Here is a 24,940-nt window from a genome sequence, read left to right as displayed (position 1 = left end):
ATAAGGGGTTTATGATCTGAGCCACAGTCAGCTCCCAGTCTTGTTTTTGCTAACTGTATATAGCTTCTCCATTTTTGGCTGCAAAGAATATAATCAATCTGATTTTGGTATTTACTATCCTGTCATGTCCATGTGTAGAGTCTTCTCTTATGTTGTTGCAAGAGGGTTTAAACCTCTGGTTTAAGAGGGACATAAACTGATTATAATCAAATAAGTCCAAGATGGTTGATGAATCAACTTGCCTTTGACCCTGAGCCTCAGCACATACTTGTTGTAACACATCAGCACTCTAAATGACACATCTATAGATGCCATGACTATAAAGGTAAAACTGTGGGTGGTGGCACAATTCCTGGAAATCCCCACCCCCTCCTTAGAATAGCTGGAATAATCCTCCCACTCTTCAATCTATAAAATTATCCACCCCTATAAAAACTGACAACCCCATACCTTAGTGCCTCTTACCTTCTAAGATGGCCCACACTTTATGAAGTGTGCATCTCCATGAATAAATCTTTCACTTTACTATGGCTTGCTCTCAAATTCTTTCCTGCAAAAAGCCAAAAACCTACACTTGGTGGCCTGTCCCAGGGACTTGGATGCACTTTCTTCCCTGCAACAGGAGGATCGGCTTCTTGATCCCATCCCACACACCACTGTTTTGTTAGGAAGCTGTTTTGTTAGGAAGGTCCACAGCCTCTACTTAAAACTCAACATTCAGAAACTAAGATCATGGCATCCAGTCCCATTACTTCATGGAAAATAGATGGGAAAAAATGGAAACAGTGACAGATTTTATTTTCTTGGGCTCCAAAATCACTGCAGATGGTGACTGCAGCCATGAAATTAAAAGATGCTTGCTCCTTGGAAGAAAAGCTATGACAAACCTAGACAGTGTATTAACAAGCAGAGACATTACTTTACCAACAAAGGTCCGTCTAGTCAAAGCTATGGTTTTTCCAGTAGTCATGTTTGGATGTGAGATTCGGACCACTAAGAAGGCTGAGGGCTGAAGCATAGATGCTTTTGAATTGTGGTGTTAGAGAAGACTCTTGAACTGCAAGGAGATCAAACCAGTCAATCCTAAAAGAAATCAATCCTGAATATTCATTGGAAGGGCTAATGCTGAAATGGAAGCTCCAATACTTTGGCCACCTAATGCGAAGAGCCAACTCATTAGAAAAGTCTTTGATGCTGGGAAAGATTGAAGGCAGGCAGAGACGGGGACGACAAGACGAGATGGTCGGATGGCATCACCGACTCAATAATGGACATGCGTTTGAGCAAACTCTGGGAGATAGTGAAGGACAGGGAAGCTTGGGATGCTGCAGTCCATGGGGTTGTAAAGAATAGGACATGACTGAGTGACTGAATAACAACCTGTGCAATTCATGGTGTATGCTTGCAAATACTGACTTTCCTTCAAGTCACGTGATGACCCTCTATTGCCTTTTCAAGTTGACTTGGGGGAAAGAGTAAGTGGTGGGGAGGACTTTGGGTTTTCCAGAGAAAATATAAACTGCTATCTGCTGAGCACCAGTTCTGCTCTAAGCATATCATGTTCACAATCTTATCCTTAGAGCCCCACTGTGGGCACAGGATTGAGTGGGAGGGAAACTTCCCTTCTTCCTTTCTAGATGATTTGGCAGGTCTAACAATTAAATTGACATAAGACAGACTGAGAGTGGGGGAAAAGAAATTTAATTTACTATGTGTAGGAGCCCCATAAAAATATGAGGCTCAAAGAAGTGACCAAAGCAGGAGGCTTTTATACATTATAGACAAAGAAGTAATACATTTGTGAAGAATTGACAAGACAAGGGGTTTGGGCTTGGGGCAGTGAACTGGTGAAGAAGTAACAGGTTTGTTCATACAGACTACTGGGCCCTGTATTCCCTACTTATGGTGATGAGGGTGACTTCTCCCTTCCCGGCACTGGGAGGGTACATTTCACGTGGAAGATTCAGAGTGTCTTTTACTGGCTGCCTCTTAAATATCTTTAATTCAGAATTATCAATATGCCCAAATGGCATGTTTTGAGGTGAGATATTCTGAACTCCCACAACCACTATTTCTACTGGCGAGGAAACAGGCATCAGGGGTTGCTGCTTTCACAATGCCTCCCATCTCACAGGTGCTAGGCTGGGTGTGCACCCCAGGCTATCTAGTCTTTCTGCTCCAGGCTGCTGCCTCCTACCCTGGGAAGGCAGGATCCAGGTGGGATTAGCTTTGTGTGTGCTGTGGAAGTGGCATGGGCTCTGCCACAGCTGCTTTTCTTTCTTGCCTCTCCGTGTCACTGTATGTGTTGGGGGAAGAGACAGGTGGAACAGGGCTATCTGGTTTGATGAGGGGGATGGCCAGGAGAGGGTCAGGGATTGCAGGCAGAAGCTTTACTGTCTGAGCCACCAGGGAAGCCCTCTGTCCCCTTACCTGCCTGCTTTCTGCCACACAGAACTCAGCAGGTTCTCTTCTGGGTGGTATGTGAGGGCTTCCCACAGGGCCTTTAAGAGAAGTGGTCTGGCAGGTGGATAGCTGATAAGTCCCTGTGTATTTGTCCCTCCAGGTGGCTCCTCTGCAGATGTGTTCATTGGCAGGCAAGGTCTAGTCCTATTAATGGCAGGAGCATTTATTTTTACTGTGGCTGGAGAAGGGAAAATGTTAGGTCCTGGCAGGGCCCGCTTATAGGCGTGATTCCCTTCAGCCCTCAGCAGCCCTCTCTCTGCAGTTCTGCCTCCTCAGCTCTTGAAGCTTTAGCCCAAGGGGAGGGGAAGGCAGGGTCAACTCCAGTCCCAGAGAATCCTCCTTGCCCCTACACATACACACACATAACATGCACGCACACACAGACACACACACGTATATACACACATGCACTCTCTCTCTCAGGTAACTTGGGGTGGGGCACTATCTCTCTTTCCATTTAGGATTCTTGAAGGGAGCTGTTCAGAGAACGTCTAGGCTCTGCCATTGCAGAAGCAGCAGACACTGAGCTGGAGGCACCCAGCCAGTTTCCAATCAGTCTGATCTAGCACCACCTGGATGTGTCAAGTCCAAAATCTTGGCTTCCTTTGTTGCCAGGGTCCAGCCCCGGCTGATCCAGGGTATTCGAAGCGGGGACGGTGTCGGCGAGGGTCAGGATACAATAGCTTCAATTAGATATTAATTAAAGATATAAAGAGTAATAGAATAAGGATAGCTCAGTAGGAAAATTCAGTGGAGAAAAGAGGCTGAGTGGCTTGGTTTACGCGGGAGACCAATAAAACTTCAAGACAAGAAGTTTGCACCACTTACGTAGGCCACAGGCGTCCTTCCGTTCTCCCGAAGGAGAGGAGACACTGAGGCCTCCCCGGTCGGATCTTAGAAGCCCAGGCATAATTAGTAAGCATGGTGAGTTCCGCGTTCCAGATGGAGACTCAGCCAGAGTGAGAGAGAGAGAGAGACATGGGGAGACCAGTCTTTCGAGGAACTGATCCCAATTCTTTATTTTCCATGGTCTACTTTTATACACTGAGATGTTATGCAAAAGTCACGCGGGGTCAGCAGTCCTGACTTTTATCAAAGTCAGGTGCTTCATACAAATGTATACAGAGGTCTTAGGGGTGTTACATCATCTTCTGGCCATGGGGGCCTGCTGACAATTTACGACCCTCTCCTTGTGACAGTGGTCAGAACACTTTTTCCTCCAAGGGTGATTATTCTTAAAAACAGACGCCACCCAAATAAAGCTACATTCCTATAGGGTGAGGGTGTAGTGGGTTTTAGTTAAGGAAAGAATTTACTTAGCCTAAGGTCTAACGCGATTAATATCAAAGGTTAATACTTATTTCTTCTATATACTCATTAACGTGTGTAAGGGCAGGGGATGTGGAGACTTAGCAACAAACATTGGCTCAACAAATGAAAAACCCTTCACCAATACAATTTCTAATCAGCCCATTATACTTATACTAATAGTTTTCTAACTTTTCTAAGGAACCTGTTTTTAGAAGGTTTAAAGCATCTCGTGCCTCTCACGGTTGGGAGGCTGTGAGCGATCACATGTGGCCGGACAAGCCTGTCAGGCAGGCCACAGAACCTTCAGAGGAGTTTGTAGGTTAAAACACTCTTGTCACACCCAGGAGTCTTTATTAACTGGAGCTCTAAGTCAACTCCTTCTCCGAAAAAGGTGGTGGGGGACAGCCCCCCGTAAAGTCAGAGGTGTAGGTGAGAGCACAAAGTAGTAAAGTAGGCAGGCTCTGGTTATGGGGGTAGAAGCTCGAGGAGTTCCAGGGGGACTCCTGAGGCTCGATCCCGCCTTTGCGTATGTTGGGCGGAGTACATCACTCTGGCCCCCAACACTTTGTATCTGGGGGAGACTCTTAAAGGCACGTGTTTCTCCTACTTATCACTTAACTCTGATTTCCTGTTTTTGCTCACTTCTGGATCCCATTCTGTCTCTTGTGGCCATTCCTACTTTTGGATGTGCTCAACTCCCCAAACACCAGCCCCCACCTCCTTTCCCTGCTGCCTCCCAAACCAGCCACACTCCCATGAAGTCTCTGCCACCAACATTCGCAGATCACTGTGGGGCTGGGCGCCTGGGTCAGACCAGCAGGTCAGTCAACACCAGATACCAGGGATCCCTGTTCTTAGACGTCCCCAGCACAGCGGCTGCCTGGGCTTTGCCCCTCACTGTCCCTTCTGGTTCCCACTGTCCTGTCCAGTTTGACCTGTGCTCTGTTCCTCCTCCCCCTTCTCTGTATTTCCAGCTCCTTCACTCCCTCCCTCTGGGGTACCCAGAGGAGCTTCACTTGAGAGCAGTTGCACTCTTCAGTTATGCCCTAGTTTGATCCAGGGCATGTGTTGAGGATTATCTTTTCCAAGCCAAAATCAATAAACATAGATAATAGAAGCAGATACTGATCTGTATCTGCATCCTCCCTGAGGCTTTCCCTGCCTAGTATTAAACTAGCAATCATCATTTCAGTCCCTGTTACTTTGGGAAGGGTTTGATACGGGCACAGAGCCAGGGGCATGGGGGCTGTGCAGCAAAGTGGTCAGCCTCTGAGGCTTGTCCAGGACGGGCACACGTGGAGCTTCTTGCTCCTCACACAGAACACTTGGTCTGACACTTCTGGTCCCCAAGTGTCTGGACATTTTCCCTTCACCAAGTAATTCTCTGCAACCTGATGAGTGTTCCACAATTCAGTTCAAGTCTGACACTAACTGGAGTTAGCACAGACCCTGAAGGTTAGGAGCTAAGTTCCACATGACTGTCCCCTGAATGTTAGATGCCAGTTACACACAATAGGTCCCCAGGTGACACACAACTTCTATCCAACTTGCTTACAAATTGGATGTTTGCACAGTCCCTTCCCTGGATTCCATCATTTGCTAGAATAGCTCACGGAATGAATTAAGCACCCAAACCTGTTTGTCTTGTCAATTCCTTTCAAATTTACTGTTTCTTTGTCTAAAAAGTATAAAAGCTGTCTGCTTTGGCCACTTTGTAGGTACCATTTCTATGAGACCTTTGTGCTCACCATTTAAACTGTTTTCTTTTCCTCCTGTTAATCTGTCCTGTGTTAATTTCATTATTGGTCCAGCAGCAAGAACCCAGGAGAGGTAGGGGGGAAAGTTCTTCCTCCCTGACAGGTGTGCAAATAGCCCAGTACCTGGATGTGTTTGCTAACCCAGAAGCTCCCCATACGTACTATTGAGATTTTTATGAAACCTCATCACATAGTAAAGGGATGCTCAAAATTCTCCAAGCCAGGCTTCAATAATATGTGAACTTCCAGATGTTCAAGCTGGTTTTGGAAAAGGCAGAGGAACCAGAGATCAAATCGCCAGCATCTGTTGGATCATTGAAAAAGCAAGAGAGTTTCAGAAAAACATCGATTTCTGCTTTATTGACTATGCCAAAGCCTTTGACTATGTGGATCACCATAAACTGTGGAAAATTCTGAAAGAGATGGGAATACCAGACCACCTTATCTGCCTCTTGAGAAATCTTTATGCAGGTCAGGAAGCAACAGTTAGAACTGGACATGGAACAACAGACTGGTTCCAAATAGGGAAAGGAGTACATCAAGGCTGTATATTGTCACCCTGCTTATTTAACTTATATGCAGAGTACATCATGAGAAATGCTGGGCTAGATGAAGCACAAGCTGGAATCAAGATTTCTGAAAGAAATATCAATAACCTCAGATATGCAGATGACACCACCCTTATGGCAGAAGGTGAAGAGGAACTAAAGAGCCTCTTGATGAAAGTGAAAGAGGAGAGTGGAAAAATTAGCTTAAAGCTCAACATTCAGAAAACTAAGACCATGGCATCTGGTCCCATCACTTCATGGCAAATAGATGGGGAAACAATGGAAACAGTGGCTGACTGTATTTTGGGGGGCTCCAAAATCACTGTAGATGGTGACTGCAGCCATGAAATTAAAAGACGCTTACTCCTTGGGGAAAAAAAAATTATGACCAGCCTAGACAGTATATTAAAAAGCAGAGACGTTACTTTGCCAACAATGGTCCATCTAGTCAAGGCTATGGTTTTTCCAGTAGTAAGGTATGGATGTAAGAGTTGGACCATAAAGAAAGCTGAGCGTTGAAGAATCGATGCTTTTGAACTGTGGTGTTGGAGAAGACTCTTGAGACTCCCTTGGACTACAAGGAGATCCAACCAGTCCATCCTAAAGGAGATCAGTCCTGAATATTCATTGGAAGGACTGATGTTGAAGCTGAAACTCCAATACTTTGGCCACCTGATGTGAAGAACTGACTCATTTGAAAAGACCCTGATGCTGGGAAAGATTGAAGGTGGGAGGAGAAGGGGATGACAGAGGATGAGATGGTTGGATGGACTCAATGGACATGAGTTTGCATAAGCTCCAGGAGTTGGTGATGGACAGGGATGCAGTCCATGGGGTCACAAAGAGTTGGACACAACTGAGTGACTGAACTGAACTGAAGATCACATAGCCATGATCAATTAGGAACTCTGATTCCAGTCCCTCTCCCCTCTTTGGAGAATGAAGAGAGGGGCTGAAAGTTCCAAGCTTCTAATCATGGCTTGGTCTTCCCTGTGATCAGCCCTCATCCAAGAGCCCACATAGAGTCACCTTATTTAAACAAAAGATGTTCTTACCTTTCAGGAAATTCCAGGGGATTTAGAAACTCAGTATCAGGAACAAGGGTCAAAAAGACTAAATATTAGAACTAAAGATTCTCCCAGCCACCCTATCTACAAGGATTTTAGGAACTCTGTGTTAGAATCTTGAAGCAGAGACAAGTATGTGTATTTCTTATTATTTCATGCTCTGAACACAGAGAGTCCCAGATTTGAATCTTGGCTGCACGACTTATGGGCTTTGTGACCTTGAGCAAGTTACTCAATCTCTCTGAACCTCAAGTTTCGCATCTGTAAAATGGAGATATTAATGGCAACCACCTTGTAAGTTTCCCAGGAAGATTAAATGGGAAAATACACATAAATCCTAGTGTTTGTTGCTTCATGTGCCCTTGTTAAGGAGCTCTTTTATGTGAATCACTGTGTGAAGTTGAATGGACAGGAGGCTTTTGCCAAAGGAAGAGTTATAATAATGTTATTAGCCTATGCCCTTCCTTTTGCCAGACCCTCTACATGCATTTGCCTAGTTAATCTATATAATCACTGTCTAAAAACCACAAAGTGCAAATGGTGTGTTGAAGGGCCATGCAAGGAGAAGGTAGCTCTGCCCCTCAAACCCAGAACTTCCTGTAGGGTTTCAACAAAGTATTTCTTAAGGCAAGGAAAGGGAGGGACCTGATTAGTTGTTACTAAATTTTGGTGTTGGAATGCTTTGTTCTTGTATCACGTTCCTCAGGTCATGATGTTCCTGTAAACCTCCAACAAATGTTATTCTTTTTTTGCAACTTTTACTTCTGACTCTTAAAGGTCAGAGCCCTGAGAATAGGCTCTCCTCTCTATTTCAGGCTAGAGACAACATTCTTTTACAAAAGGAGCAGAGCAGTGTGACTAAGCACAGGCAACGCAGCACAAAATTTAAAGTAACAGGAACGCATCTAATCTCACTCCTGGGCATATACCCAGACAAAACCATAATTCAAAAGATACATGCATGCTTATGTTCATAGCAGCACTGTTCACAATAGCCAAGATGTGGAAACAAGCTAAATGCCCATCAACGGATGAATGGATAAAGAAGATGTGATATATATATATATATATATATATATATATATATATAATGGAATACTGCTGCTGCTGCTGCTAAGTCGCTCCAGTCGTGTCTGACCCTGTGCGACCCCATAGACGGCAGCCTACCAGGCTCCCCCGAACCTGGGATTCTCCAGGCAAGAACATTGGAGTGGGTTGCCATTTCCTTCTACTCAGCCATAAAATGAATGAAATAATGCCATTTGTAGCAACATGGATGGACCAAGAGATTATCCTGCTAAGTGAAGTAAGTCATAAAGACAAAGACAAATATCATGATATCGTTTATTTGTGGAACATAAAAGAATCACAATGTTCACTGATTCGTGGATGCCAAGGGGGAGGAGTGGTGGGGGAGGGAAGGATTAGGAGTTCAGGGCTAGCAGATGCAAACCAGTGTTTCTGATCCAACCAATGTTACCCCAGGATGGAGGTCAGTACTAAGGGAGGTGTGTCAGGACCAGTATTGGCTAAGTATCAGAGATCATTCTAACCTCACAAGACAAATGAGGGATTGGATTTTTCTCTTACATGAAGGATACCTGGCCATCACCATCTCTATAGTACACTTCATAATGTGACAAGGGAAATTTTCCTCTTTGTTTTTTAGTGCCTAGTCCCCATTCTCAAAGTGCCTTCAATTCTAGGACAGTTGCTGAAGTGCCAGTCATCACATCCACATTTAGAGAGAAAGTAAAGGAAGCAGGGAGAGGTAAAATATTCATCCCCTGATAGAGGTGATTTTGAAGGGCTATCTTAAAAGCATTACTAGCAGCTTTGTCAAAAAAAAGTAAACATAGAATTGCCAAATGATCAAGTAATTCCACTTCTAGGTATAGACCCAAAATAATAGAAAGAGGGATCTGAACACAGGCTTCCCTGGTGGCTCAAAGGTTAAAGTGTCTGCCTGCAATGTGGGAGATCTGGGTTTGATCCTTGGGTCAGGAAGATCTCCTGAAGAAGGAAATGGCAACCCACTCCAGTATTCTTGCCTGGAGAATCCCATGGATGGAGGAGCCTGGTGGGCTACAGTCCACAGGGTCACAAAGAGTTGGACACGACTGAGTGACTTCACTTCACTTCTTTATTCATAATAGAATTGTTCACAATAAATAAAAGGTAGAAACAATCCAAGCGTATATGGACAGATGAATCAATGCAAAAAATGTGGTATATACACATGGTATGTATAACCTTCCTTCATGGATCTCAGCCTTGTCATGGAGAAGGGGCTTGTGTAACTCAGTGAAGTTGTGCAGGGTCACCTAAGATAGACAGGTCATAGTGAAGAGTTCTGACAAATTGTGGTCTCTTGGAAATGGAGATGGCAACCCCCTCCAGTATTCTTGTAAGAACTCCACAAACAGTATGAAAAGGCAAAAAGATATGACACCAGAAGATGAGCACCTCCAGCTTTGCAGCCAAGACGGAAAAGGTTTATACTATCAACAAAAATAAGACCTAGAGCTGACTGTGGCTCGGATCATAAGCTCCTTATTACAAAATTTGAGCTTAAATTGAAGAAAGTAGGGAAAACCACTAGGCCATTCAGGTACAACCTAAATCAAATTCCTTATGATGTTACAGTGGAGGTGATGAATAGATTCAAAGGATTAGATCTGGTAGACAGACAGCCTAAAGAACTATGGACAGAAGTTTGTAACATTGTACAAGAGGCAATGACCAAAACCATCCCAAAGGAAAGGAAATGCAAGAAGGCAAAGTGGTTGTCTGAGAAGGCTTTACAAATAACTGAGGAAAGGAGAGAAGTGAAAGGCAAGGGAGAAAGGGAAAGATATATCCAACCAAACACAGATCTCCAGAGAATAGCAAGGAGAGATAAGGAGACCTTCATAAATTAACAATGCAAAGGAATAGAGGAAATCAACAGAACGGGAAAGACTAGAGATCTTTCAAGAAAATTGGAGATATCAAGGGAATATTTCACCAAAGGATGGGCATGATAAAAGAAATAGTAAGGACCTAACAGAAGCAGAAAGGATTAAGAAGAGGTGACAAGAATACACAGAACTGTACAAAAAAGATCTTCAGGACCCAGATAATCACGATGGTAAAATCACTCACCTAGAGCCAGACATCCTGGAATGTGAAGTCAAGTGGACCTTGGGAAAGTGGACCTTAGGAAGAATTACAATGAACAAAGCTAGTGGAGGTGATGGAATTTCAGCTGAACTATATCAAATCCTAAAAGATGATGCTGTGAAAGTGCTGCACACAATATGTCAGCAAATTTGGAAAACTCAGCAGTGATCACAGGACTGGAAAAGGTCAGTTTTCATTCCAATCCCAAAGAAAGGCAATGACAATGAATGTTCCAACTACCACACAATTGTGCTCATTCCATATGCTAAAAATGTTTTGCTCAGAATCCTTCAAGCTAGGCCTCAGCAGCATGTGACTGAGAAATTTCAAATGTACAAGCTGGATTTTGAAGAGGCAGAGAAACCAGAAGTCAAAAAGCCAACACTCATTGGATCATAGAGAATACAAGGGAATTCCAGAAAAACATCTACTTCTACTTCATTGACTACACTGAAGCCTTTGAGTGTGTGGATCACACACACACACACACACACACACACACACACACACACACACACACAAAAAACCTGTGGAAAATTCTTAAAGAGATGGAAATACCAGATCACCTTACCTGCCTCCTGAGAAACCCGTATGCAAGACAAGAAGCAACAGTTAGAACTGGAAATGAAACAATGGACTGGTTCAAAATCAGGAAAGGAGTACATCAAGGCTATATATTGCCACCTTCCTTATTGAACATATTCAGAGTACATCCTATCACTTCATGGCAAATAGATGGGGAAACAATGGGAACAGTGACAGACTTTATTTTTTGGAGGCTCCAAAATCATTGCAGATGGTGACTCCAGCCATGAAATTAAAAGATGCTTGCTCCTTGGAAGAAAAGCTATGACAAATCTAGACAGCATATTAAAAAGCAGAGACATTACTTTACTAACAAAGGTCCGTCTAGTCAAATTACGGTTTTTCCAGTAGTCATGTATGGATGTGAGAGTTGGACCATAAAGAAGGCTGAAGGCCAAAGCATAGGTGCTTTTGAATTGTGGTGTTGGAGAAGACTCTTGAGAATCCTTTGGACTGCAAGGAGATCAAACCAGTCAATCTTACTGGAAATCAGTCCTGACTAATCATTGGAAGGACTGATGCTGAAGCTGAAACTCCAGTACTTTGGCCACCCAATGCAAAGAACTGACTCGTTGGGAAAGACCCTTATGATGGGAAAGATTGAAGGCAGGAGGAGAAGAGCATGACAGAGGATGAGATTGTTGGATGACATCACCAACTCGATGGACATAAGTTTGCACAAACTCTGGGAATTCGTGAAGGACAGGGAAGCCTGGCATGCTGCAGTCCATGAGGCTGCAAAGAGTCGGACACGACTAAGCAACTGAACTGAACTGAGAGTACATCATGTGAAGTGCTTGGCAGGGTGAACAAGCTGTATTCAAGATTGCCAGGAGAAATATCAACAACCTCAGATATGCAGATGATACCACCCTAATGGCAGAAAGTGAAGAGGAACCAAAGAGCCTCTTGATAAAGGTGAAAGAGAGTGAAAAAGCTGGCTTAAAATTCAGTGTTCAAGAAACTAAGATCGTGGTATTCAGTCCCATCATTTCATGGCAAATAGAAGGGGAAAATGTGGAAATAGTGACAGAATTTATTTCCTTGGGCTCCAAAATCATTGCTGCCATGAAACTAAAAGATGCTTGCTCTTTGCAAGGAAAGCTGTTGCAAACCTAGACAGCATATTCAAAAGCAGGGACATCACTTTGCCAACAAAGGTCCATATTGTCAAAGCTATGGTTTTTCCAGTTGTCATGTATGGATGTGAGAGCTGGACCATAAAGAAGGCTTAGCCCACAGAATTGATGTTTTTGAACTGCAGTGCTGGAGAAGACTTGAGAGTCCCTTGGACTGCAAGGAGATCAAACCAGTCAATGCTAAGGGAAATCAACCTGAATATTCATTGGAAGGACTGATGCTGAAGCTGAAGCTCCAGCACTTCAGCCACCTGGTATGAAGAGCCATCTCACTGGAAAGACCACGATGCTTGGAAAGATTGAAAGCAGGAGAAGGGAGAATGAGGATGGCATCACCAACTCAATGGACATGGGTTTGAGCAAACTTCGAGAGATAGTGAAGGATACGGAAGTCCGGTGTGCTATAGTCCATGAGGTCTCAAAGTGTCAGACATGACTTAGAGACTGAACAACAACATTGCATATAGTTCCCTATATGTACAACTTTCCTGGTGGCTCAGATGGTAAAGAGTTCATCTGCAATGCAGGAGACCTGAGTTCGATCCCTGGGTCAGGCAGATTACCTGGAGAAGGAAATGGCAACCCACTCCAGTTTTCTTGCTTGGGAAATCCCATGGACAAAGGAGTCTGGTAGGTTACAGCCCATGGAGTCGCAAAGAGTCAGACATGATTGAGTGACTAACATATTCATTCACATGTACTACAGGAACTTGCTGTTTATCCATCCTATATATAGTAGTTCGCATCTGCTACCTCCAAACTTGCAAGCTTTCCAGCCCCCACCCTGGTCTACTTTCCCTGTCTGTGATTCCATTTCATAAATAAGATCATTTGTGTCATATTTTAGATTCTACATATGAGTGATATCACATGGTACTTTGTCTGACCTACTTCACTTAGTATCATAATCCCTAGGTCCATCCATGCTGCTGCAAATAGCACTATTTCATTTTTTATGGCTGAATAATATTCCATTGTACATATGTACCATATCTTCTTTGTCCATTCATCTGTCAATGGACATTTAGGCAGTTTCTGTGTCCTGGCTATTGTAAAGAGTGCTGTTATGAACATAAGGATACATGTATCTTTCAAATTAGAATTTTCACCAGATATATGCCCAGGAGTGGGACATATTTTTAGTTTTTTTCTTTTTTTAAGGAAAACCATTTTAAAAAAGGTGTCTAATTGAATCTTGCTATTCGTGGTCCTGATGTTCCATAAAGCTGCCATGGACACTGGATTCATGAACCTGGAACCACCCCCCTCCCTCCACCCACCGCTGGTGGAAGTACAGGATTAGAGTCCTTGGCTTCTAGTCATGGTGCTTTTGTCAATCAATTGATACATACTTTGTTTACTGTGTGTTTCTGTTTAAAGACACCTTTTAATATATTTGGTTGGTTGGTAAGGGTTGAACTCATGCCTAACAGCACTAGAAATTATTCTGGGATGAAGCTCACCTAGCACGTGCCTTTTCTCTGTAAGCTTCATTACCGCCTTCTGCATTTGGGATCCTAGACAGCACTTCAGCACTAGGCTCAGAAAATAGCAAAACCACCAACACACAGTGCAAACATGTACACGTATAGTACTAAGTAGATGCCACAAAGACCCTTGTTTACAGGACAGACTGAAGTAAGGAGGTGTGTCACTTTGTGTGACCTCTGCTGGGAACATGTGGCAGAGTCTCAAGGTTTTCACTCCTTCCTGTGTGTCTGTAAATGACCATAGGGCTATGAGTATGGATTGTCAGGTTACAGAGGAAGTTTGGTGTGTAGGCGAATTCACAAATCCATGAACAATGAGAATCAACTGTATAAAGTCCGTGTTTTCACTTTTGCCACTTGGATTTAACATTACTAATGAACACCATTTATCCAACTTGAGCTTAATTTTGCTTTGGCAGTCTATACCAGCTTTCAATTTCCTTCTCGTTGTCCCTTTTCCCTACAGTGTCTGTGATTAGACTGCAGGTGAGTGTTGCAAAAGATGACGTGGGCTACAAGGAACATAAAAACAGGGAGAGGTGACAGGTAACTGTCTCAGAGTGAGTGGTCAGGTGCAAGCCCTCAGAATTTGAGAATCTAGTCCTCTCTGATTATAGTTTTCTAAAATCAAAGAACAATGCTGTGAAAGAGGGAAATACTCTGGAATTCCATCAGTGGATAGGTGCATTAGAGAGATAGGTGTGTGATTTTTTTCCCCCTTCTATTCCCTATTTTACAAATTTTCTGTAAGATGCTTATACATTTTAATCTTGAAAAGTAACTATTAAGAGAAAGAAGCATTGGTTTAAGAGATCTGAGATTCCTTTTGGGCAAGCATAGTTCACAATCCCCCAAAGGGATTATTTTTTGCCATTCACACTAGCCTGGGAAGGGGTAGTCTGAAAAGCTAGAGACATTTTTATTCATTGAAAGTTTTTGGTTCCTTAGCTCCTGCTGGACAACACTGCGTTTAGGTGAACTAAGGAAAGAAGGCAGTTTTCTGCAAACAGTTTCAGCCACTGGTGCTTCCAGCTTATTTTAAACCAACAGCCCTCATTAGCATGAGCTTATCCTGTGCCTTCCTCTCCTACCACGGAGCTCTTCATTTTCCAAACTGAACACTGGGAGTTTGCATGGGCCATGACATTTCAAGAAAGGTCACCTCCCTGAAGGCATTCCCTTAAACTTTTTCTATTCCAAAAATGTTTTCCACCTCCCCCCCCCCCCCGCCCCAAAAGAAGCTGATTTGTAGCTGAGGGCTTGTGGTTCATCTGAAGTAATAGACTTTCTGCCTCTTGTGGGGTAGAAACCCTCATTGCCTAGGGAGAGGTCAAGAACAGAACAAACACTTCTGCTGGAATCCCTGTGCTGCTCTGCACACATTTCTTTGTCTTTTTGTGTCTGATGCCCATTCTCTGCTCCAGACAGGCTGCTCCCCAGCTTGCTGACAGAGTTGGGGCTGCCTCTAGAGGAAGCCACAGCTGAGGCAGGAGATGGGGAGGTGGGACCTCCCTGCACTGGTTTCCTAGGGTGGCTGTGACAAACCATCACAATCTCGGTGGCTCAGAGAGCAATATATTCTCTCCAGTTTAGGGGGCAGAAGCTTATATTAAGCTGTCAGCCTGCTGGGCTTCCTCTGGGGCCTCCAGGTGAGAATCCTTTCCTGCCTCTTCCAACCTCTGGGGGCTGTGGGTCTTCCTTGTTGTGTGGCTGCACTCCTGTAATCCCTCCCTCCATCCTCACTCTGCTTCTCTTCTGCCTGTCTTCTCTCTGCCTCCTTCCTGGGAGGACACATGGGATTGCATTTAGGGTTCACTCCCATTATCCAGAACAATCTCCCCATCTCAAAATCCTCAACTTCATCACTTCTCAAAGTTCTGCTTTGCCAGATAAGGTAACTTTCACAGCTTCCAAGGATTAGAACAGATATATCTTTGGGGGCCCATTTTCAGTCTACCACACTCTATAAGAAAGAATGCCTTCTTACTTCCATATATGGGCATTACCACTAGATGCTTTATGACTGTGGCTTGAGCAGAAATTTTTTTTTTATTAACACTGGGGTGCCTTTGGGAAAAAGGCCGGTGATTGTGGAGTTTGAAAGAAGAAGCCTCTAGAGTGGCCCAAATTAAAAGAAGAGATATTCTAGGTCCCAGATGAGCTGGGGGTAGAGGATGGCACATGGGATGAGGCAAAGGGCTCTTGGATTGAATGGCCTCATCTGATGTTGATGGCCAGAGGACCACAGCCCAGGAGAGAGCACTAAGCCAGCTCCCAGATGTTAAGTGCAACTTTTCTCTTTCTCACCTTACACAATCGACCAGGCATGAAGGGCAAGAAAACCCCATCTTTCATTACATTGGCTCTGTTGGTGTAACATCCAGGAGAAACAAAAAAGGCAGGGTTACCAAATTCCCCATCTCCCAGCAGCAGGCATACAATGCTTTTTTGAAGACTAATTAAAATTTCATGTCAAAATCATTTAAATGCAAGAGCACTAAACATAGTTGAATTTCAGTTAGGTACACTCTAGAGACACAGCCCAGAGTCTGACCTACTTTAAAAGTGGGGTTATCTTTGGAGGGATTCTTGCATGGACGCTAAATAATTTACATTGAAATTCCATCACGTTTGCTGTGATGTTTTAAAAATGACAACAGTTTCTATTTTCATGACCTTGAATATATTGTATTTTCTTTTCCCCATGTTATAGCTGTCTTAGTAAAAGAAAAGAAAGCCTCTGGAATAAATATATGCTTCCCAAATTCATACAATTCAGGAGAAAATCAAATAATAAAATATTGACACTGCAAGGAAGCTACCAGGGCCTGACCATCACAAGGGTGCAAGCTAGAGCAGAAGAGCAGTGGCTGACCCTGGGTAAGGCAGGTGACAAGACCCTGCCCCTCAGGCCTGAGAAAATCAGCTCTGGGGGTCAGGGGGTGGGGCACAGAAACATCCTCTATCTGGTTTCCTGCTGGATTCCCCAGAGCCAAGCATGATGTTGATGAATCATAGGTGCTCAATAAGTAAACAAAGGTACTTTTCTGAATAAATAGAGATACAAAACACATTTCTGGAAAGTCTGTAAAGTCAGTGTTTTACAGGTGTTCAGTTCAGTCGCTCAGTCATGTCCGACCCTTTGCGACCCCATGGACTGCAGCACGCCAGGCCTCCCTGTCCATCACCAACTTCTGGAATTTACTCAAACTCAGGTCCATTGAGTTGGTGATGCCATCCAACCATCTCATTCTGTCATTCCTTTCTCCCGCCTTCAGTCTTTCCCAGAATCAACGTCTTCTCAAATGAGTCACTTCTTCACATCAGGTGGCCAAAGTATTGGAGTTTCAGCTTTAGCATCAGTCCTTCCAATGAACACCCAGGACTGATCTTCTTTAGGATGGACTGGTTGGATCTCCTTGCAGTCCAAGAGACTCTCAAAAGTCTTCTCCAACACCACAGTTCAAAAGCATCCATTCTTCGGTGCTCAGCTTTCTTTACAGTCCAACTCTCACATTCATACATGACTATTGGAAAAACCATAGCTTTGACTAGACAGACGTTTATGGGCAAAGTAATGTGTATGCTTTTGAATAAGCTATCTAGGTTGGTCATAGCTTTTCCTCCAAGGGGCAAGCGCCTTTTAATTTCATGGCTGCAGTCACCATCTGCAGTGATTTTGGAGCCCCCAAAAATAAAGTCTGACACTGTTTTCTCATCCGTTTGCCATGAAGTAATAGGACCAGATGCCATGATCTTTGTTTTCTGAATGTTGAGTTTTAAGCCAACTTTTCCACTCTCCACTTTCACTTTCATCAAGAGGCTCTTTAGTTCCTCTTCACCTTCTGCCATAAGGGTGATGTCATCTGCATATCTGAGGTTATTGATAGTTCTCCCGGCAATCTTGATTCCAGCTTGTGCTTCTTCCAGCCCAGCGTTTCTCATGATGTACTCTGCATAGAAGTTAAATACGCAGGATGACAATATACAGCCTTGACATACTCCTTTTCCTATTTGGAACCAGTCTATTGTTCCATGTCCTGTTCTAACTGTTGCTTCCTGACCTGCATATAGGTTTCTCAAGATGCAGGTCAGGTGGTCTAGTATTCCCAATCTCTTTCAGAATTTTCCACAGTTTATTGTGATCCACACAGTCAAAGGCTTTGGCATAGTCAATAAAGCAGAAATAGATGTTTTTCTGGAACTCTCTTGCTTTTTCCATGATCCAGCGGATGTTGGCAATTTGATGTCTGGTTCCTCTGCCTTTTCTAAAACCAGGTTGGACATCTGGAAGTTCACAGTTCACGTAGTGCTGAAGTCTGGCTTGGAGAATTTTGAGCATTACTTTACTAGCGTGTGAGATGAGTACAATTGTGCGGTAGTATGAGAATTCTTTGGCATTGCCTTTCTTTGGTATTGGAATGAAAACTGACCTTTTTTGTGGCCACTGCTGAGTTTTCCAAATTTGCTGCCATATTGAGTGAAGCACTTTCACAGCATCATCTTTTAGGATTTGAAATAGCTCAACTGGAACTCCATCATCTCCACTAGCTTTGTTCGTAGTGATGCTTTCTAAGGCCCACTTGACTTCACATTCCAGGATGTCTGGCTCTAGGTGAGTGATAACACCATCGTGATTATCTGGGTGGTGAAGATCTTTTTTGTACAGTTCTTCTGTGTATTCTTGCCACCTCTTCTTAATATCTTCTGCTTCTGTTAGGTCCATATCATTTCTGTCCTTTATCGTGCCCATCTTTGCATGAAATGTTCCCTTGGTATCTCTAATTTTCTTGAAGAGATTTCTAGTCTTTCCCACTCTGTTGTTTTCCTCTATTTCTTTGCATTGATCGCTGAGAAAGGCTTTCTTATCTCTCCTTGCTATTCTTTGGAACTCTGCATTCAGATGCTTATATCTTTCCTTTTCTCCTTTGCTTTTTGCTTCCCTTCTTTTCACAGCTATTTGTAAGGCCTCCTTAGACAGAATTTTGCTTTTTTGCTTTCTTTTCCACGGGGATGGTCTTGATCCCTGTCTCCTGTACAATGTCACGAACCTCCATCCACAGTTCATCAGACACTCTGTCTATCAGATCTAGTCCCTCAAATCTATTTCTCACTTCCACTGTATAATCATAAGGGAATTGATTTAGGTCATACCTGAATGGTCTACGGTTTTCCCCACTTTCTTCAATTTAAGTCTGAATTTGGCAATAAGGAGTTCATGATCTGTGCCACAGTCAGCTCCCGGTCTTATTTTTGCTGACTGTGTAGAGCTTCTCCATCTTTGGCTGCAAAGCATATAATCAATCTGATTTCAGTGTTGACCATCTGGTGATGTCCACGTGTAGAGTCTTCTCTTGTGTTGTTGGAAGAGGGTGTTTGCTATGACCAGTGCGTTCTCTTGGCAATACTCTATTAACCTTTTCCCTGCTGCGTTCTGTACTCCAAGGCCAAATTTGCCTGTTACTCCAGGTGTTTCTTGACTTCCTACTTTTGCATTCCAGTGCCCTATAACGAAAAGGACATCTTTTTTGGGTGTTAGTTCTAAAAGGTCTTGTAGGTCTTCATAGAACCGTTCAACTTCAGCTTCTTCAGCATTACTGGTTAGGGCATAGACTTGGATTACTGCGATATTGAATGGTTTGCCTTGGAAACGAACAGAGATCATTCTGTCGTTTTTGAGACTGCATCCAAGTACTGCATTTCGGACTCTTTTGTTGACCATGATGGCTACTCCATTTCTTCTAGGTTTTCTTGCCCATAGTAGTAGATATAATGGTCATCTGAGTTACATTCACCCATTCCAGTCCATTTTAGTTTGCTGATTCCTAGAATGTGGATGTTCACTCTTGCCATCTTCTGTTTGACTACTTCCAATTTGCCTCGATTCATGGACCTAACGTTCCAGGTTCCTATGCAATATTGCTTTTACAGCATTGAATCTTGCTTCTAAAACCAGTCACATCCACAACTGGGTATTATTTTTGTTTGGGTCCATCCCTTCATTCTTTCTGCAGTTATTTCTCCACTGATCTCCAGTGGCATAATGGGCACTTACCAACCTGGGGAATTCCTCTTTCAGTATCCCATCATTTTGCCTTTTCATACTGTTCATGGGTTCTCAAGGCAAGAATACTGAAATGGTTTGCCATTCCCTTCTCCAGCTGACCACATTCTGTCTGACCTCTCCACCATGACCTGTCCATTTTGGGTGGCCCTATACGGCAGGGCTTAGTTTCATTGAGTTAGACAAGGCTGTGGTCTGTATGATTAGATTGGCTAGTTTCCTGTGATTATGGTTTCAGTGCGCCTGCCCTCTGATGCCCTCTCCCAACACTTACCATCTTACTTGGTCGTGGGGTATCTCTTACCTTGGTCGTGGGGTATCTCTTCATGGCTGCTCCTTCAAGCTCAGCCACTGCTCCTTACTTTGGACAAGTCACCCCTCCTGACCTCGAACGTGGAGTAGGTCTATTGGCCCTTCTGTGCCCGCGCAGCCACCGCTCTTTGGACATGGGGTTGCTCTTCTCGGCCGCCGCCCCTGACCTCGGGCGTTGGGTAGCTCCTCTCGGAGGCGCTTCCTGCATGGTCGGCCTCAGCCGACTATACTAAAATAAAACAAAAAATAAAGCCCATGTTCCAGTTTTACCAATTGCCCCAGTAATGTTCTCTCTTGAACTCTTCCCACATCTTCCCCTTCCTATACAGGAACTAGTTTAGGATCAGGTATTACATTTGGTTGTCATGTCTCTAATCACTTTTAACCTGGTATCTATACCCAGTCTTTTTTGTTTTAATGCACTTGACATGTTTTGAAAGCATTCAGTCTCTTTTTCCTTTGGGGGAATTGCCTGACATTCCTAAATGATTAAATTCAAATTAAACATTCTAGCTGGGATATGGCAGAAGTGACATTTTGTCTCAATGTATTATATCTGGTTTCACAATATTCATTTGGCCCTCAGTGGTACTATTAATTTTGATCACCTGGTAATTACTGTATAGTTAGCATTTTCCCCTTTTAACTAATAAGCAATCCATAGTGGGGGGGGGGGACACTTTGTTTTTCTCAATTAAATGTAAACAAAACAAAACAAAACAACAAAGTTGGATATACAGATCAGTTCAGTTCAGTCACTTAGTCGTGTCCGACTCTTTGCGACCCCATGAATCGCAGCACGCCAGGCCTCCCTGTCCATCACCAACTCCCAGAGTTCACTCAGACTCACGTCCATCGAGTCGGTGATGCCATCCAGCCATCTCATCCTCTGTCGTCCCCTTCTCCTCCTGCCCCCAATCCCTCCGAGCATCAGAGTCTTTTCCAATGAGTCAACTCTTTGCATGAGGTGGCCAAAGTATTGGAGCTTGAGCTTCAGCATCAGTCCTCCCAAAGAACACCCAGGACTGGTGTCCTTCAGAATGGACTCGTTGGATCTCCTTGCAGTCCAAGGGACTCTCAAGAGTCTTCTCCAACACCACAGTTCAAAAGCATCAATTCTTCGGCACTCAGCTTTTTTCACAGTCCAACTCTCACATCCATACATGACCACTGGAAAAACCATAGCCTTGACTAGAAAGACCTTTGTTGGCAAAGCAACGTCTTGCTTCTCAATATGCTATCTAGGTTGGTCATAACTTTCCTTCCAAGGAATAAGCGTCTTTTAATTTCATGGTTGCAATCACCATCTGCAGTGATTTTGGAGCTCTCCCCCCGCCCCCCCCACCCAAAAAAAGAGTCTGACAACGTTTCTACTGTTTCCCCATCTATTTCCCATGAAGTGACGGGACCAGATGCCATGATCTTCGTTTTCTGAATGTTGAGTTTTAAGCCAACCTTTTCACTCTCCACTTTCACCTTCATGAAGAGGCTTTTTAGTTCCTCTTCACTTTCTGCCATAAGGGTGGTATTATCTGCATATCTGAGGTTATTGATATTTCTCCCGGCAATCTTGATTCCAGCTTGTGCTTCTTCCAGCCCAGCGTTTCTCATGATGTACTCTGCATATAACAGTAGGACCTTGATATTTATCCATTCTATACATAACAGTTTGCATCTGTTAACTCCTAACTCCCAATTCATCTCCCGGCCACCCTAACAACCACAAGTCTGTTCTATATGTCTGTGAGTCTGTTTTTATTTTGACGATAAGTTCATTTGCATCAAATTTTAGATTCCATGTACAAATGATATCCTATGGTATTTGTCTTCCTCGGTTTGACTTGAAAAGCGCAAGTCGCTCAGTTGTGTCTGACTCTTTGTGACCCCGTTGACTGTACATACAATCCATGGAACTCTCCAGGCCAGAACACTGGAGTGGGTAGCCTTTCCCTTCTCCAGGGGATAGTCCCAACCCAGGGATCGAGCCCAGGTCTGCCACACTGCATGCAGATTCTTTACCAGCTGAGCCACAAGGGAAGCCCAAGAATATCAGGTGGGTAGTCTATCCCTTCTTCAGTGGATCTTCCCGACCGAGGAATCAAACTGAGATCTCCTACATTGCAGGCAGATTCTTTACCAACTGAGCTATCAGGGAAGCTTATTTCACTTAATATGATAATCTCCAGGCCCATCCATGTTGTTGCCTAGGGTGCCAGTTACTCTTGTCTTTAATAGAGGAGATTTTGAGCACATGTAACTTGGTACAGTCTTCCTGAGGGGGAATTTGAAATTCCACATCTTTGATTCAGTCATTTCCCTTTCAGTAATTTACTTAAGAACAATTAATGATGTCCATAAAGGTTCAGCTATAAGGATGCCCATCATAGGCCTGTTTCCAACTGAAAAAACAAAAGCCCTCAAACCTTAGGACACTGAAAGATGAATTATCTACTGATAAAATACTATGAAACAGCATTCACAGTATAATCTTATATATTACACAAATGTACACATATATAGGCACAGAAGTTCTAGAAGATGTTAACAGTCTTAGTAATGCTACACGGTGGGATCATGAAGTGTTTTTTTTCCTTTAAAAATTTTTTGTAATAAAATATTTTATACTACAGTCTATTTTTTAAATATAGTTACCCCTTTTATTTTGTGTCCTCTTACGTGGTCAAACAGGAGATGGCAAGAGTGAACATCAACATCTTAGGAATCAGTAAACTAAAATGGATGGGAATGGGTGAATTTAATTCAGATGACCATTATATCTACTACTGTGGGCAAGAATCCCTTGAAGAAATGGAGTAGCCCTAATAGTCAACAAAAGAGTCCAAAATGCAGTAGTTGGATGCAACCTCAAAAATGACAGAATGATCTGTTTCTTTCCAAGGCAAATCATTCAATATCACAGTAATCCAAGTCAATGCCCAAACAACTGATGCTGAAGAAATTGAAGTTGACTGAATCTATGAAGACCTATAACACCTTCTAGAACTAACACCGAAAAAAGATGTTCTTTTCATCATAGTGGATTGGAATGCAAAAGTACGAAGTCAAGAGATAACAGGCAAGTTTGGCCTTGGAGTACAAAATGAAGCAGGACAAAGTCTAACAGTTTTGTCAAATGAGCACGCTGGTCATAACAAACATCCTTTTCCAACAACCCAAGAGACGACTCTACACATGGACATCAATAGATGCTCAATACCAAAATCAGATTAATTATGTTCTTTGCATCCAAAGATGGACAAGCTCTATATTGTCTGTTAAAACAGTCTGAAACTGATCGTAAGCACCTTGTTACAAAAATCAGGCTTAAATTGAAGATAGTAGGGAAAACCACTAGGCTATTCAGTTATGAATAAATCAAATCACTTATGATTATACAGTGGAGGTGATGCACAGATTCAAGGTATTGGATTTGGTAGACAGAGTGCCTGAAAAACTATGTACAGAGGTTCATAACATTGTACACGAGTCAGTGACCAAAATCATCTCAAAGAAAAATAAATGCAAAATGGCAAAGTAATTGTCTGAGGAGGCTTTCCAGATAGCTGAGGAAAGAAGAGAAGCAAAAGGTACGGGAGAAAAGGAAAGATATGTCCATCTGAATGCAGAGTTCCAGAGAATAGCAAGGAGAGATAAACAAGTCATCTGAAGTGAACAATGCAAAGAAATAGAGGAAAACAACAGAATAGGAAAGACTAGTGATCTCTTCAAGAAAATTGGAGATATCAAGGGAGTATTTCATGCAAGGATGGGCACAATAAAGGACAGAAATGATAAGGACTTAACAGAAGTGGAAGAAATTAAGAAGAGGTGGCAAGAATACACAGAAGAACTATATAAAAAGATCTTCATGACCCAGATAACCACGATGGTGTGATCACTCACCTAGAGCCAGACATCCTGAAATGTGAAGTCAAATGGACCTTAGTAAAAATTACTATGAATAAAGCTAATGGAGATGATAGAATCCTAGCTGAGCTATTTAAAATCCTAAAAGTTGATGCTGTTAAAGTGCTGCAGTCAATATGTCAGCAAATTTGGAAAATTCAAAAGTGGCCACAGAACTGGAAAAGGTTAGTTTTCATTTCAATCCCAAAGAAGGGCAATGTCAATGAATGTTCCAACTACTGTACAATTGTGTTATTTTCACATGCTAGCAAGGTTATGTTCAGAATCCTTCAAGCTAGGCTTCAGTAGTATGTGAACCAAGAACTTCTTATGTACAAGCTGGATTTAGAAAAGGCAGAGGAACCAGAGATCAAATTGCCAACATTTGTTGGATCATAGAGAAAGCAAGGGAATTCCAGAAAAGCATCTACTTCTGCTTCATGGACTATCTAAACACTTTGACTGTGTGTATCACAACAAACTGTGAAAAATTTTTTCTTAAAGGGATGGAAATACTAGATCACCTTACCTGTCTCCTAAGAAACCTATATGCAGATCAAGAAGCAACAGTTAGAACTAGACATGGAACAATTGACTGGTTCAAAGTTGGGAAAGGAGTATGACAAGACTGGATATTGTCACCCTGCTTATTTCACTTCTATGGAGAGTACATCATGTGAAATGCTGGGCTGAATGAATCACAAGCTGGAATCAAGATTGCAAGGAAAAATATCAATAACCTCAGATATATAGATGATACCAATCTAATGGCAGAAAGTGAAGAGGAACTAAAGAGCCTCTTGATGAAGATGAAAGAGGAAAGTGAAAAAGCTGGCTTAAAACTCAGAAAAAACTAAGATCATGGCATCCAGTCCCATTACTTCATGACAAATAGAAGGATAAAAAGTGGAAGCAGTGTCAAATTTTATTTTCTTGGGCTCCAAAATCACTGTGGACTGTGACTGCAACCATGAAATTAAAAGACACTTGTTCTTTGGAGGGAAAGCTATGACAGACCTGCCGCTGCTGCTGCTAAGTCACTTCAGTCGTGTCGGACTCTGTGCGACCCCATAGATGGCAGCCCACCAGGCTCCCCCATCCCTGAGATTCTCCAGGCAAGAGTACTGGAGTGGGTT

At 43.0% G+C, this 24,940-nt stretch overlaps 1 long non-coding RNA gene across 2 annotated transcripts in view; it reads right to left on the bottom strand.

Moving 5' to 3' along the window:
• LOC139184568 (uncharacterized) overlaps positions 1-21,215 on the bottom strand; it is a 37,827-nt gene extending 16,612 nt beyond the window's left edge. The window contains exon 1 of one of the 2 annotated variants that reach the window (XR_011568105.1): positions 19,891-21,215. This is a non-coding gene — a long non-coding RNA (uncharacterized lncRNA). Of the gene's footprint in view, positions 1-465; positions 8,205-19,890 lie in introns of those variants that run through there. The other variant, XR_011568106.1, reaches the window with a different exon arrangement.
• Between the last annotated feature and the right edge of the window lie 3,725 nt (positions 21,216-24,940).

This window comes from Bos indicus, chromosome 1, assembly GCF_029378745.1.
Source record: "Bos indicus isolate NIAB-ARS_2022 breed Sahiwal x Tharparkar chromosome 1, NIAB-ARS_B.indTharparkar_mat_pri_1.0, whole genome shotgun sequence".
In the NCBI taxonomy this organism is placed as follows: domain Eukaryota; kingdom Metazoa; phylum Chordata; class Mammalia; order Artiodactyla; family Bovidae; genus Bos; species Bos indicus.
Note: the sequence above shows the minus strand (reverse complement) of the source record. Positions and strands in the feature narration are given on the sequence as shown.